At 39.0% G+C, this 14,483-nt stretch overlaps 1 long non-coding RNA gene across 1 annotated transcript; it reads right to left on the reverse strand.

Annotated features, from left to right (window-relative positions):
- Positions 1 to 313: 313 nt before the first annotated feature.
- LOC112632017 lies at positions 314 to 6,037 on the reverse strand. The gene is made up of 3 exons (XR_003121239.1): positions 5,913 to 6,037; positions 5,266 to 5,482; positions 314 to 407 (listed from the first exon to the last, which is right to left on the reverse strand). It is a non-coding gene; the product is annotated as an uncharacterized LOC112632017 (long non-coding RNA).
- Between the last annotated feature and the right edge of the window lie 8,446 nt (positions 6,038 to 14,483).

A 14,483-nucleotide genomic window follows, 5' to 3' on the forward strand; every position in this document is an offset into this window, starting at 1 on the left:
TCCATCTCGTGGAATGACACAACTTTTAACAACTGAAAACTGCACTGCTTTGCCACATGTATGTTTATTTGTACAACGACTATGAGAGCAAGCTGGATCTACCATGCAATGGATGTGCTGTATCTCCTCTATGTGGGAAATGCAGGGTTCTGAAATGAAAATGTCGGGCCAGATTCTCAGGCTTTCTTTCTTTGCCATCTGCTTATGAAAGTACACGTTACTGAATGCACAACACAAAAGTTTCCATCTTCTTCCTCTTCTGGAAGTTTTATGTGAAATTTTCCCTTTTTTCTTTTCTTTTTTCTTTTTTTTCCCTTCACTTCCAAAATCACAGGCTGCCCGACAGGATTAGCAGGTTCCAGGTTCCAACTCAAGCCATCTTTTGATTGCGACTGCAGTGATTGAGTCTAAGAGGAAAACACAAATGAATTCTCAGCCCTGGGATTGAGTGACATTTAATAAAAAGTACTATTTGTTTAACCTGATTGTTATGGTTTTTGAATCACAAAACGCTGAGCATTATGATGGCTGCCAGGTTATATTATCTACTACTTGATTTTAAGTGATATCTGTGGGATTTATAAGTAAATTGTAAATTGATGTTTTCTTTTTCTTACCTATACAACAGAAAATAAAGGGTTTCAGAATTTGTATATCACTGGATATCCTGGCAATGAAATATTAAATGGCGTTAGGAGAAATGTGTTTTCTACAGGGGAAAGTACGATACATTATAAACCTCTCCATCACTCTAATCAGGCTTCTGACATGAAAATAATAGGGCTGCACAGGACCACGTCATTCCCATCCCAAGTGTGGGGCTCTAGGTAAAGACATAACACAGAGGGTTAGTCAGCGGAAAGCGGAGAGGTGCCTTTTGGAGAGATGTTTGTTTGAATATTTGTATTTGCTTTGCAAGGCTAAGCAGCACCCTTTGGTTAATCATGAGGGCGTTTTGGCATCTGCCACCTGAAGTGTGTGACTCACCCAGATTCTGACTCAATAGATGGAGAAAAGACTAACCTGCTCACAAAATACTCATTTCATGGGCGAGGAGTTCTGCGAATTACCATTTTACTCTACTTTCTAATGCTCTGAACATATCGCACAAAGAGCTCCATTTTGGCTTTCATTTTCACTTTCTCTTAGTTTTCTCTTATTTTCCAGGACATGTGACTCTACCTCCTTAAAAGTGAAGTGACTGTGAAAATTGATTGTACCTTCTTACGTGACTAATTTTGACCATCCCTTATGGCTGAGAGTCTCATGCAATGCTTTGGATGTTCCATCAGTGACACTCTAAGTCCATGAGGTTCCACAGGCCGTGCTGTTGGGGACTCACCACAGCTCCGGGTTATCCTGCCGTCGACACCGCCAGGCACCCACCTTGCCACTGGGGTTCAAACTCAGTTCATTGAGAAAACTATCTGACCCCAAGAGTGAAAGTTTAGGTCAATACTGAAACAGTCAGTCACGTACTTGTTGGTGTAATGTGCAGAAATGGTAACTCAAGAGAGAAATCAACCACAGTAGCTCTCCATTCATGGTGAGAGGTGGCGTATACGGTGTAGAAAATCAAGGTGTTTGAGATGAGTGAGGCTTTGGGCTGATGGATGCTCACTCAGCTAAGCATCTGGACTGTCTGGGTTGCCCTTCATGTCCACACCCCCTCGCACTGTGTGTTTTAGCTGTCTCTGAAATTTCATATGCTGACTTTCCTCCAGCTCATTGTCAACCTTTCCTACTTGCTACACTCAGGGTCTATTCTCCTAACTTCCTCCACTTTTCCTTCTGTTTCTACACTGATGTAGCTTAGGAAACAAAATAATCTACTGGACTTGAGAGGCTGATGTTCTCCTGAAATAAGGCGGGAAGCTTGGAGCCGGGTCTTTGTGGTGTAACAGAGGCTGGCTACCACCCAGATGAATGAGCTTCATGGAGAAATTAAAGTACTGCTCTCAGTAGCTTTTATTTACTAATTCCTGTTATGAACTATGTATAAATGTGGACCTAAAATACGAGCTAAAGGGCTCCTCACTAATAGAGTCAATAGGGAAAATGAAAGGGAAAATCCCAGCCAGCTAGTAGAGAAATACGCTGTAGCACCTTGCTTAATGCATGTATATAGGTTTTCAAACAGGTTTAATCGATTTCAATTTCGAAACTTGAAAAGCGTTAGGGCAGCATCTCATGTAATACTATTTTACAGGTGACTGGACTGAAAAGATGTATAATTTTTCTATTATTTGTTTATACTATTTATTATAATGTAATTGTTATTGTATTCTATATTACTATTTATTTAATACAATAATAACATTTGTTTACAAAGTCTACAACTTTTAAGAATGAGACACAACCTATCTCTTAATGGCACCAAATAATCATTTCCACATAGTCAATGTTATTTGAACAAATGAATAACTAAACTCTGGAAAAGAATCACAAAAACAGTCTCCACCATCCCATCAGCACCGGGAAGCTCCGTGAAGCTGCCGGGGGCACTAGCAGGCAGACACAATGCCATCATAAAAGATTCCCTGTTTTTCCAAGGGATAGGTTTTACAACCAATAATTAAAAGATTAGGACATTCCATCTCTTGTCACCGTGAGGTGGAACCGTGCTGTTCTAGGTTTTCAGTAACACTGAGTCATCAACAAAATTCAAGATTCAGAATCTTCTCTATGAATCTTGATGTATTAAAGCATTTACTTGTAAACTAATGGCAAATACTTATATTAAATTTAAATAAAATATTAGGGCAGTTAATCGGGTCTTTTTTTCCAGTCTACTCACCTGAGACATGGGGCAGCTTGAGAGGTTTCTGGAGATGAGGTTAGGTTAGGGACAGATTCTCAGAAATGATCTATGCAAAAGACTTTGGAATTACAGTGTCATTTTTTTCAATCCTATCAAATTTGCTACTGAATATATTAAAGTATGGAAAGTTGAGAGATATCAAATGTCACTAAATAAAAATGAGATCAGATTTATAATTTGGAAGATTGTGTAATCATTTGGTGGCTGAATTTTTTTGTTGTTGTTGTAATTTCTGCCCTCTCCAATCTAGACTACTTAACCTTCTTTTGCCCATTGTAAGTTATAATAGCCCATAAATTTGACAACTTCATTAAAATCCTAAACGAGGACACTAATATTTGGCCCGTTTCTTCTGGCTCATATTTTTTGTTCTAGAAATCATCTCTCTTTACCTGTGAATACCCAGTTTATTCTCCACTATTCCCTAAGGTTAGCTTTCACTCAAATACACATTTACAATTATAAAGTTACTTTATTTCCATTTAGATTGCTCCTGGTCTCCACAGAGATAGCAAAGACTTCAAATGCAACAGGCTGTTTAGCAGAAACAGCTATTTTCTTTTATATAAATTTAGTTCACTTAGTTCCAGTTATTTTGTCTTTAAAAATATACTGCTTTGAAAAAACTCAAACAGAACTATTCTTAATTCAATTATTTCCATTGGCACGTAACATTTAATGTACAGATATAGCACCAGGTCCTTTTAGTGTCTTTGTTTAAATTGTTAGAAAGAGAGACAAAGACTTTTTTAATAAACAATTTCCGAAATACAAAAATCTGGGGCACAATACATAACACTTTATTACCACACAACTATATATATATATATATATATATATATATACTCACCTATCCTGCTGATGGGCATTCTGTTTATTTCCATTGTTTATTATTATTTAAAAATTACTACATCTCTTTACTGACCATTACAAATTCTTCTTCTGTCAATTGCTTATTCTTATCCTTCATTTTTTTCTTTGTTGATATTTTCTTTTTTATTTATTAGACAATTTTAAATAGTTTGATCACTACTTTTTTCTATGTTATATGCACTGTCAATCTGTTCTTCCCTTCAATGGCTGGTTTGTTGTTTTTACCACAGAACATTTGGTCAAGTGTTTCAGAGGTTAAACTCTATTTATATATTTATTGCCCTTATGACTTGTGCTTTTTCTTTATGGTCTGATTTCGATAACTCTTTTCTCCCTCACAGACCTAAAGAGCTTTTTCTATATTTTCTTCTACAATGATGAAGTTTTATCTTTTACATTTAATTAGGTAAAATTTATTTTTTATTTGTTGTGAGCTATAGATCTACCTTTTCCACATGGATATCCAATTTCCCAGGAATATTGAAAGAGAAGCAAGTCTTTTTTTTTTCTCTCTCTCTCTCTTTTAATATATAAAAAGATCTAACAAGATCCCTAGGACAAATCTGATGTTAACTGAATTAAGTGGATTAGTATTAAATCAACTGGCGCAATAATTACAGGAAGGCATTGTAAGTCACTAGGGAGCCCAAGGAGGGTGAAACCTCGTGCCTCTTTGGGGAGTAGTACAGGGATTGACTATACTCCTTGCTCCCAAGGGATAGAACATTCTCTAGGTTTTTCATTCCTGACTCAGTAGCACTCAAAGCTTTTCTTAAGGTAAATTAAAGTTATGGAGAAAGACATCACTCTGTAGCCACTGTTTTCCAAGAGTAGCATTCCAGGCAGCATCTAGGGAGCTAGCAAAGATTCTGTCCTGTCTACCATTTTCCCATGAATGACATCATAATTGAACCTCCCTGTTTTCTTGCCTTTTTCTGTTGTGGTAAAAAAAGATCACAAACTGGGTAATTTGTATAAAAAATGTTTCTTTAGTTCATAGTTCTAGAGGCTGGAAGTCAACAGTGCGGGCATCTGTGAGGGCCTTTTTGCTGCCTCACTCATGGCAGAGGGCATCACATGGTGAGAGCGGGAGCAAGGGAGCCAGGGAGAGCTCACATGCATAACAATAATGCTCCTGTGATAATAAACCCACTCCTGTGATAGCAACATTCATCCCATCATGAGAACAGAGCCCTCATTCATCCCTTCATCTCATCATAGGGGCAGAAGGATTAAGTTTTAACACATGAACTTTTGGGGGACTCATTCAGTACATAGCACTCCCAAAATATTCACTAAGAGCGAGAGTAAACTGATTTAATTTCAGACTGTTCTTGGCAGTCCAAAACTAGAGCTTTCCAAGTTTTACAATAGAGAATTAAAATGATAGAAAAATATTCTAAAAAAATAAAAAAAAAAAAAACTGCAGAAGAAAGCTAGAAAATCTGAAGATGAAGTTTTTTTAAGGCAAAAAATACATGCAGTTAATAGACAATGGAGACATGCTAAGACTTGAAAATGTGCTTTGACATTCTCAAATTGTCTAAGGATTTTGCAACAAAATAACTTACCAGGGTCAGGGCATGATAGAATATGAGTTCGTAATGAATTTAGACCTGGGTTTCTGTGACCCAAGTTATGCTGAAGAAAATGAGAGACACCCCCTTTTAAAAAACTGTGCATAGCCTGAGGCCACTGCAATTACTTAATCCCTTTGGAAAATTGCTTAAGCCTGGCACGTTTTGTAATGAATTTTATCTCTTCACTACCAAAAGTCATAAAACGTAACTTAAGCGAGGAAAGAAACACAATTGATAATTGGATATTTCAAAGGGATCAGCATTTTTAAAAAGTGGATAAGTATTAGTATGCTATATCTGACATATGACATGAAAATGACATATACAACATAATTTTGTTTATACTGTTGTATATATCTTACACATTTTATATTATAACACATTTTGAATATATGTTTATATATACACACAAATATATAGGAAAATAAAACTAAATATTATCAGAATGTTTATTTCTTGATGGGAATTTGAGTGGTGCATTTTTTACTTTATTTCTATTGTTACACATTTGGTATTTTCCACATGTTGTTCAGTGATTTTGTATTACTTTTGCAATGATAGACATAATGTTTGGAGGCAGAAAAAATAAGAGAACAGGCAAGAAGCGTTCATTTGAAAATTCTAAATGCAGTAGGCACCTGAAGGCAAAGGGTTCCCCGTCACTGAAAAACCAAAGCTACCCATATCAAAGAAGCGTGGGCGCTTCTGCCCCCTACTGTCCATCTTCAGTAACTGTCCAGTGAGTCCCCGCCTTTTGTTAGCAAGTCCTAGAATCTCCTGGGACGCTTGCTGTTTGCAAAATTAGGAAATCTTGAGCTACATCCTCAGATAATCTGAGGCTGGATACCCTCAGACTGTACTCTAAGAAACATCATCAAAATTAAGTTACATGACCTGATCACAGCTACAGTAATAAAATCAGAAAAAATATGGACATCATATTTAGAAACACAAATAGAAAAGCAACGCGATTTCTTTCAGTTTTAAAAAAGTATATTAGTATATAACATAATCTAGTATGTATTAAAATAATATATATTTAAGAATCTATAAATATATGCTTAGTACACATTGTCACTATTAATAATATCAATACATTACCTTTTATATATACATATGTATGTGTGTTTGTGTATTTATGCACATGTAGTTTTATATTTTCCTATGTAGTTGTATATATGTATAGTGCATAGTATAGTGTGGATGTGTGTATATGTGGTATGCATATATAGTATATATAGTACACACACACAGAGTCCTGCCTGGACACACACACAGCCATTCATCATTGAACAATGGGGATACATTCTGAGAAATGCATCCGTAGGTGATTTTGTTGTTATGCAAATATCATAGTGTGAACTTTCACAAAACTAGACAGAAGAGCCAACTATACACCTGCTGCTGCTAGACAACAAATTTGTACAACATGTTATTGTTCTGAATGCTGTAGGCAATCGTAACACCATGGTATTTGCATATCTAAACGTAGAAAAGATACAGTAAAAATACAGTATAAAAGATAAACATGGTGCACCTGTGTAGGACATTCACCATGAATGCAGCTTTCAGGACTGGAAGTTGCTCTGGGTGGGTCAGTGAGTGACTGGTGAGTGGATGTGAAAGACTTAGATGTCACTGTAAACACTGCTGTAGGCCTTCCAGACACTGTACACTTAGGCTACACAACATGTACACAAAAAATTTCTCTCCTCAATAATGAATGAATCTTAGCCCACTATAACTTTTTGTTACAGTATAAACTTTTCACTTTGTTTTAATTTTTTGACTCTTGTCATTACACTCCACTGAAAACACAAATCCACTGTACAGCTGAACAAAAATATTGTCTCTTTTTGGCCGGGCATGGTGGCTCACACCTGTAATCCCAACACTTTGGGAGGTCAAGGTGGGTGGATCACAAGGTCAGGGGTTCGAGACCAGCCTGACCAACATGGTGAAACCCCATCTCTACTAAAATACAAAAATTAGCTTGGCATGGTGGCGGGCACCTGTAATCCCAGCTACTCAGGAGGCTGAGGCAGGAGAATTGCTTGAACCCGGGAGGCGGAGGTTGCAGTGAGCCAAGATTGTGCCACTGCACTCCAACCTGTGCAAAAGAGAGAAACTCCATCTTAAAAAAAAAAATAACAATAATAATAATAATATTGTCTATTTTTATATCTGTATCCTATACGTGCTCTTATATTTTTTAATTTTTAAACTTTTTTGTTAAAAACTAAAACACAAACCACTATAGCCTACACCGACACAGGGTCAGGATCATTATCACTGTCTTCCACCTCCATTTCTTGTCAAATTGGAAGATCTTCAGGGGCAATGACACACATTAAGCTGGCATCTCCTATGATGACAATACCTTTTTCTGGATAGCTCCTGAAGGAAATGCCTGAAGCTGTTTCACAACCAACTTTTTAATAATATATTGACATAAAGAGTACAATCAAAAATAACAATAAAGAGTACAGTATAATAAATAAACTGGTAACCTAATCATTCATTATCATTGTCAAGTATTATGTGCTATACCTAACTGTATGTGCTACATTCTCATATGACTGACAGTGCGATAAGTCTGTGTACACAAGCATCACCACGAACACAGGAATAATGCATTTTGCTACAGTCTTACAATGGCGACTGCCTGACTAGTTGGCAGGAGTTTGCCAGCTCCATGATAATCTTGAGGGATCACCATGGTATATGCGTTCCTTTGTTAAGCAAAATGCTGTTACGCTATACACAACTGTATGTACCTTCACAAATAATGCTGCATTTGTCTTTTCAGAAATTATTAAGACCCTAACCTGTGATTAACATCTGCATTTTAACTCTAAAGCTGATAAAAGCTTTTCCTCATTTTGAAGTTATTTGAAGTCCCAGGTTTTTTAAAAGGTGACATTATCTAAGTTCTTAAAAATGATTATTTACTAAATTCAGCATTTCTTCTGAGCTAGGTTTAATATTGTAAAATCTTCTGCTTTACAGTCTCACAAGCAATTTATTTAAAGTCAGTTAAAGACATTGAAGCCAAATTCCTTTTTAAAATATGCTCTCAGTTGCAATTGGACACAGTTACATGTGCCTCTTTGAAGGAAAACATGGGCACAGTGATAAATACAGTGTTGACTTACCCATAACCAAATAGAAATAGCTGCATCAACAGTCCGATCCCAGGAACCAATAGGGCTGAAAAGAAAACAAGAAAATAATCATCAGTTTGGCAGCAAATCCACTGTCACTATATTCCCTGGCAGTGGCCTTTGGCCTGCAAAGCACTTGTCAATAACGGCTTCTTTGTTTTCTGAGACATCATCTGTAAATACTGAAATATTGAAACCTAGACTAGGATTTTGATACCATATTCTTAAATCTGTTTTGAAAACCTGAGATAATTGCTTTAAAAATGAGTTCACCAATCTGTTATTTGATCTAGAAATACATTGGATGAGGTCTTATAAGTCAAGCAGAAACTTTTTTTTTGTTTTTTTGTTTTTTGTTTGTTTGTTTGTTTCCTGAGACGGAGTCTCGCTCCGTCAACAGGCTGGAGTGCAGCGGGCAATCTTGGCTCACTGCACCCTCCGTCTCCTGAGTTCAAGCAATTCTCCTGCCTCAGCCTCCCAAGTAGCTGGGACTACAGTCGTGTACCACCATTGCCCAGCTAGTTTTTGTATTTTTAGTAGAGACGAGGTTTCACCATGTTGGCCAGGATGGTCTTGACCTTCTGACTTCGTTATCCACCTACCTCGGCCTCCCAAAGTGCTGGGATTATAGACGTGAACCATCATGCCAGGCCGAAACTGGCCATTTTTAAACATACATACACATTTGTCCTTTATGTGATGTTCTCCTGGTGCTGAATCTGTCTGCCATTCCCAGACTATGGAGCTACAGCATGAAGTTCCTGAAGTCATTTCTAGGATGGACTTGGTATCCTATATTCTTCACAACTGATGCTCTAACCACAGCATGAGATGCTGTGAAGAACAGATGAGATAAATAATGTGACAAGGCTATGAAATGAGTGAAGCCCCATCTAAACAACTGATACCAAAAGCTTCTCACTGCTTCTGAATTGGAAGAATTAAGAAAGAGGTGGATGTCAGCTTTCTTTCCTCCCCTAGTCAATGCACTTTTGCTCAAACCCCTGGTGAAATGTGACTCTCGTGTGTGTATTAACTGCAAAAGTGTCACAAACACTGCCTTCCACTATTCCTCTGTGGAGCAAACTTAACAGTAAAATTTTTATCTAAAAATTGGTCGTGTCTTTTTTGTGCAGCTTTTTGGATTGGCTCACAGTTTCCCTACATTTCGGTCTTGTCAGTTGAGAATAACACATTTCAAGGGACACTCTTGGAAAACACCTTTGATGGAGAGGTTGATTTTTGTAACCTGTATACCATAGTCAGGTACTCTTGGCTCTTGGTATAAATTAGACATATAACAGAAAATTCTATTCTATTACTAGAACTCTCTGGAGCCCCCAAATCAGGGTCCCTGACAGAAACTGCATCACTAGGGGACCTAACCACTGTTAGAACTTGGTGCCACGGGGGTGACGAAGGCGTAAATACCGCGCCCTGTGCTAATATCTCCCTCCTCCCACCTACCACATGGGAGCCCAGGCAGTACAATCTATAGAAATCAGCTTCCCTGACTGAAAAATTACATAGGAAAAGGTGAAGAATTAATGCAGGTAAACAAAAGGCAGTAATAAGAAACCCAGCACACCCATCATGTCTATTATACAGCTGTTTATAGGCTTCCATAAATCATCCAAGACGGTGTGCCTGACACCTTGTAGATTTCCTGAAAGACTTCCGTTCTCTGCACCCCTCTGTCTGCCTCTCTCCCTCTCTCTGAGTCTCATCCTCCTCTTCATTCCCTTCTCTTCTGCCCCTTCCCTCTCCATGCTATCTTTTGCTCTTCTCCCTTCCTTCCCATCTCTGTCTCTCCCCATCTGCTGTCCCTCCTTCCCTCTAGCTCCCTCCAATTGCATCACTGGACTGGACCCATCAATAGACACCAAGGGGGCAGGCGCGGTGGCTCACGCCAGTAACCTCAGCACTTTGGGAGGCTGAGGCAGGCAGATCACCTGATGTCAGGAGTTAGAGACCACCCTGGCCAACATGGTGAAACGTTTTCTCTACTAAAAATACAAAAAATAGCCAGGTGTGGTGGTGCACACCTGTAATCCCAGCTACTTGGGAGGCTGGGCAGAGATCACACCTCTGCATTCCAGCCCGGGAGACAGAGTGAGACTCCGTCTCAAAAAATATATAGACAGCAAGAGTCCACTGTGGGTCAGGCTCTGTGTCTGCTGCCAGGGGGTCTCATGGTCAAATGTTAGTATTCAGTGGCAGGGAGAATAAATGACTTGATGAACAAAAGTCATATTATGGCAACTAAACTACTTTACATGCTGGAAAACAGCCAGATTTTGCTCGTATTACTCTTAAGAGATCCAAGTGTTTTTGTGAACAGCATAGCCAAGAATACAGTGATGTAACATTTCCTTTTTAGCTAATTTACCAAAGGTGTATACCAGATAGGAATATGTATATAAGGTCACTTTATAATCTGTATTTGGCAATGACTATGCAAGTAATTGTAGTTTCGATATGTATTGATCACCCTAGCAGTGACCTCTCCTACTCTGTGGCCATGCGTGGATGTGTGAACTCTGTAAAGAAGGAGTGAACTAAAAGCATCAGGGCTGGCTGCTGGACTGGCTTCCTCCACTCCTTTTGTGTTTCCTTTTCTTTCTTGCAGAAGAGCCATCCTCTGGCAGGTGTGTGAGAGAACTGCCCATGAGGAGTCAGAGGCTACCTTGCACACCTCGCAGCTCTGCTCGCCGGAGATGGCTTTGCAGGCACACAAGCCCCTCTCCCAAGCCACCTGCCAGGAGTCCCATGAGGAACACGGCACAGCATCTGCATCAGAACCCCATGGGTTTGCCTGTCACATGTTTTTCTCCTGATCTGTGGCTCACAGACTCGGCATGACCCAACCTCCTAGATTTCCCCCTCAGTGCTATTTGCAGTGCCCCCAAGCACTTTCCTCCACTCCAGTCCCCGAGTGCATGCCAACGGCCCTATTTTCAGCCACCCCTCTCCATGCCTCTTGTCTGTCTCTAGCTGACAAGCAGATTATCTCTTGTGTCCACTTTGTTTGCCAATGTACTTTGGCACCACTGAATTCCAACGCATGAAGTAAACTGAACTGTGTACAACGCTGAGCACACACGTGGTTTGGAGAACAGCCCTTGTCAGGATCCAAAATGTTCCCAAGTCTTGTTGATATTTGGGTCACTGCAGAGCTCTGAGTCCCCCTTCCTTTTTATCTTCCTCCCTTCATCTCATTCTCAATTTCTGTCTCTGAAATCAAGTGTGAACACATTTATGTATTCAAATAGAGGCATACTGTTCATGCTTATATTTTTCTGTAACCACCATATCTAATAAATACTTACCATCCAGGAAAAAATGTTGTTGTGCAATAATAATATGCTAAATGATGGCAAGTCTGTTATCATATTTTTGTAACAATATTTCTTTTACTTGTCACACACACACTTGATGGAAAACTTCAAAAAGTTAGTTTGAAGCAGTCTTTTCAGAAAACAAAACTGAATAAAATCATTCAGCATCGTTCAAAACAGCAGTCCCCCATATTCATAGTAGCAGAAACCTATTTTTTTCCACGGATGTGGTAGGTGGGGGGTGGTTTGTGGGTGAAACCGTTTTATCAGGCATTAGATCCTCATAAAGAGCACCGTTAGATTACTTGCATGCGCGGTTCGCAGTAGGGTTTGCGCTACTGTGGGAATCTAATGCCGCAGCTGATCTGACAGGAGGCAGAGCTCAGGCCGTTGTGTCCACTTGCCCACCACTCACCTCCTGCTGTGAGTCCCTAAAAGGCCACGGACCAGTACTAGTCTGCATCCTGGGGGTTGGGGAATCCTGATTTAAAACATCCTTTTTTAAAGATTGGCACAAGTATGCCTGTTTTTGCTATACTTGTATTAACTGCATATCTGTACACTATCCCGACCAGCCTGGCTTTTATTTCTGCTTCTTCACTTTGGTGTCTTCTGTCTCTGTTTCCCAGATTTCTATGTTCCCTGTAAACATGAGTCTCATATTGTCCTAGGGAAGCTACACATAAATCACCAAAGATCCTAATGTTCAGGAGAAAGGGCAAATTCTTTGTTCCATTTTGTTGGCTCTCGTTTTTTCTTTTCTAGTCCAAGTCAAAATAACTCAAGAGTAGTCGGGCAAAGTAGCCATAATGAGTAAACATTTAACAGGGCGTTTCACCCAGCAACTGTCTGCAGATAGCAGTTGCATGAATCATGCAGCACACGTGGATGTCTGTTAGTCTCCAGGGATTACCAGGCTCTGACTCAAGGGTGGAGTTTGGTTACAGAGGCACTTCACATGCCTCAGCACCCTGGGTAATGTCAGTGGATCCTATTACAGGCAGAGGAGCGGTATTCAGACCAACACTGTGTTCATTCAGTTCAAGTCCAAAATTCTAGTGGCACAGCCAAGTAAATCTAGGTGGCACAGAAAAAGCTACTTATAATAGAAGCTACTGGAAGTCCTGCTTAGCTATGGCTCCAGGCTTAAACAGATTCCCCTGTCAATATCCTATTTGTCACTCCAGGATGGTGTGTCAGAGCAACGGGATAGGTTTCACCCTGCCCCTGCCTCCAGTTTCCTTGATGTTTAAATGCCTCTGTTCAGGAATCTGTTTGAGAAACAGATCTATTTTTATTCATAATTACTTCTCCATCTGTCTTGGTATTTTCTATAAACAGAGATTAACGTCCTGCGTGTTAACCTATTTTAATCTGTGAACTCTTCAGAGCCAAAATGTCTTTTTAAAGAGTAACAAGATGATATGAACATTCTGTTTCACAAGGCAGAGCTGAGAGTTGCTGCAGGTTCTTCAAACCGTTCAAAGAATGGCTTTAAAAATAAAGTCTAAGGAGCATTTCATTCACTGCCGTGAAACTACGTATCGGCTTGATTTTTTTAAGCTAGCAGGAAAAAGCATTCTCATGAAATGTTTAACATGGATATTTTTCTTTGTGTGGGTTCTCCCTTTGATGTATTTCGGAAGTAATTTAAGAATGAGGGTTTAGGACTGGTAGGGCCTCCATAATGTATTACACAATCTTGAATAAAACCCTGAAGTTCTCATTTCATTAGGTTCTCCGTACACAAAATGGGGAAAAAAATGCCCGAGTCTAACTGAAAATGTTACTGAAAGGATGATATAAAGTAACGTGAAAAATATATAAAGAATTGCCCAAATATGTGAAATCCTGTTATAATTAAAGCTAGAGTCGTTAGGTGGAATTCAACCGTTACTACATAAATAAATGGACATTGAAGACTCATCGGCTTCACTAAATCAACATCTGTCAAACAATTGTGTAAGACATGCCTTTGTGGATTTTGTGGCAAAGCTGAGGGTCTTTGAAATATAAGAAGTTAATGTTTGCATTGCTTATTTGAAAAATAATTTCTATATCTAGATATGTCCATTTCTAGCTATAAATGATAAAAGTTTGTTTCCTAATTCACGGCTATATTTTTGTCATCTACTGTTTTTTGTTTGTTTATTGAGACAGAGAATCGCTCTGTTGCCCAGGTTAGAGTGCAGTGATTCCATCTCGGCTCACTGCAACCTCCGTCTCCCAGGTTCGAGCGATTCTCCTGCCTCAGCCTCCCAAGTAGCTGGGACTACAGGCATGTGCCACCACGCCCGGCTAATTTTTTTTTATTTTTTATTTTATTTTATTTTTTTTTTTTTTTTTGCATTTTTAGTTGTGATGGGGTTTCCCCATGTTGGCCAGGCTGGTCTGGAATTCCTGACCTCACGTGATCCTCCCACCTTGGACTCCCAAAGTGCTGAGATTATAGGCCTGAGCCCACCCTGCCTGGTCTGTTTTTTAATATAAATAAAAACATACTATGAAATTAACCATTCTAAAGTGTACACTTCAGTGGTTTTCATGTAATCACAAAGTTGCATATTCATCACTACTATATAATTCCCAAATGTATTCATACAACAAAGAGAAATTCCATATTAGCAGTAACTCCTCCTCTTCCCTCAGCCCTGGCAAACACTAATAGTTTTTGTCTCTATGGATATACTATTTCTGACATCTTATA

Source organism: Theropithecus gelada, chromosome 9 (genome assembly GCF_003255815.1).
Source record: "Theropithecus gelada isolate Dixy chromosome 9, Tgel_1.0, whole genome shotgun sequence".
Classification (NCBI taxonomy): domain Eukaryota; kingdom Metazoa; phylum Chordata; class Mammalia; order Primates; family Cercopithecidae; genus Theropithecus; species Theropithecus gelada.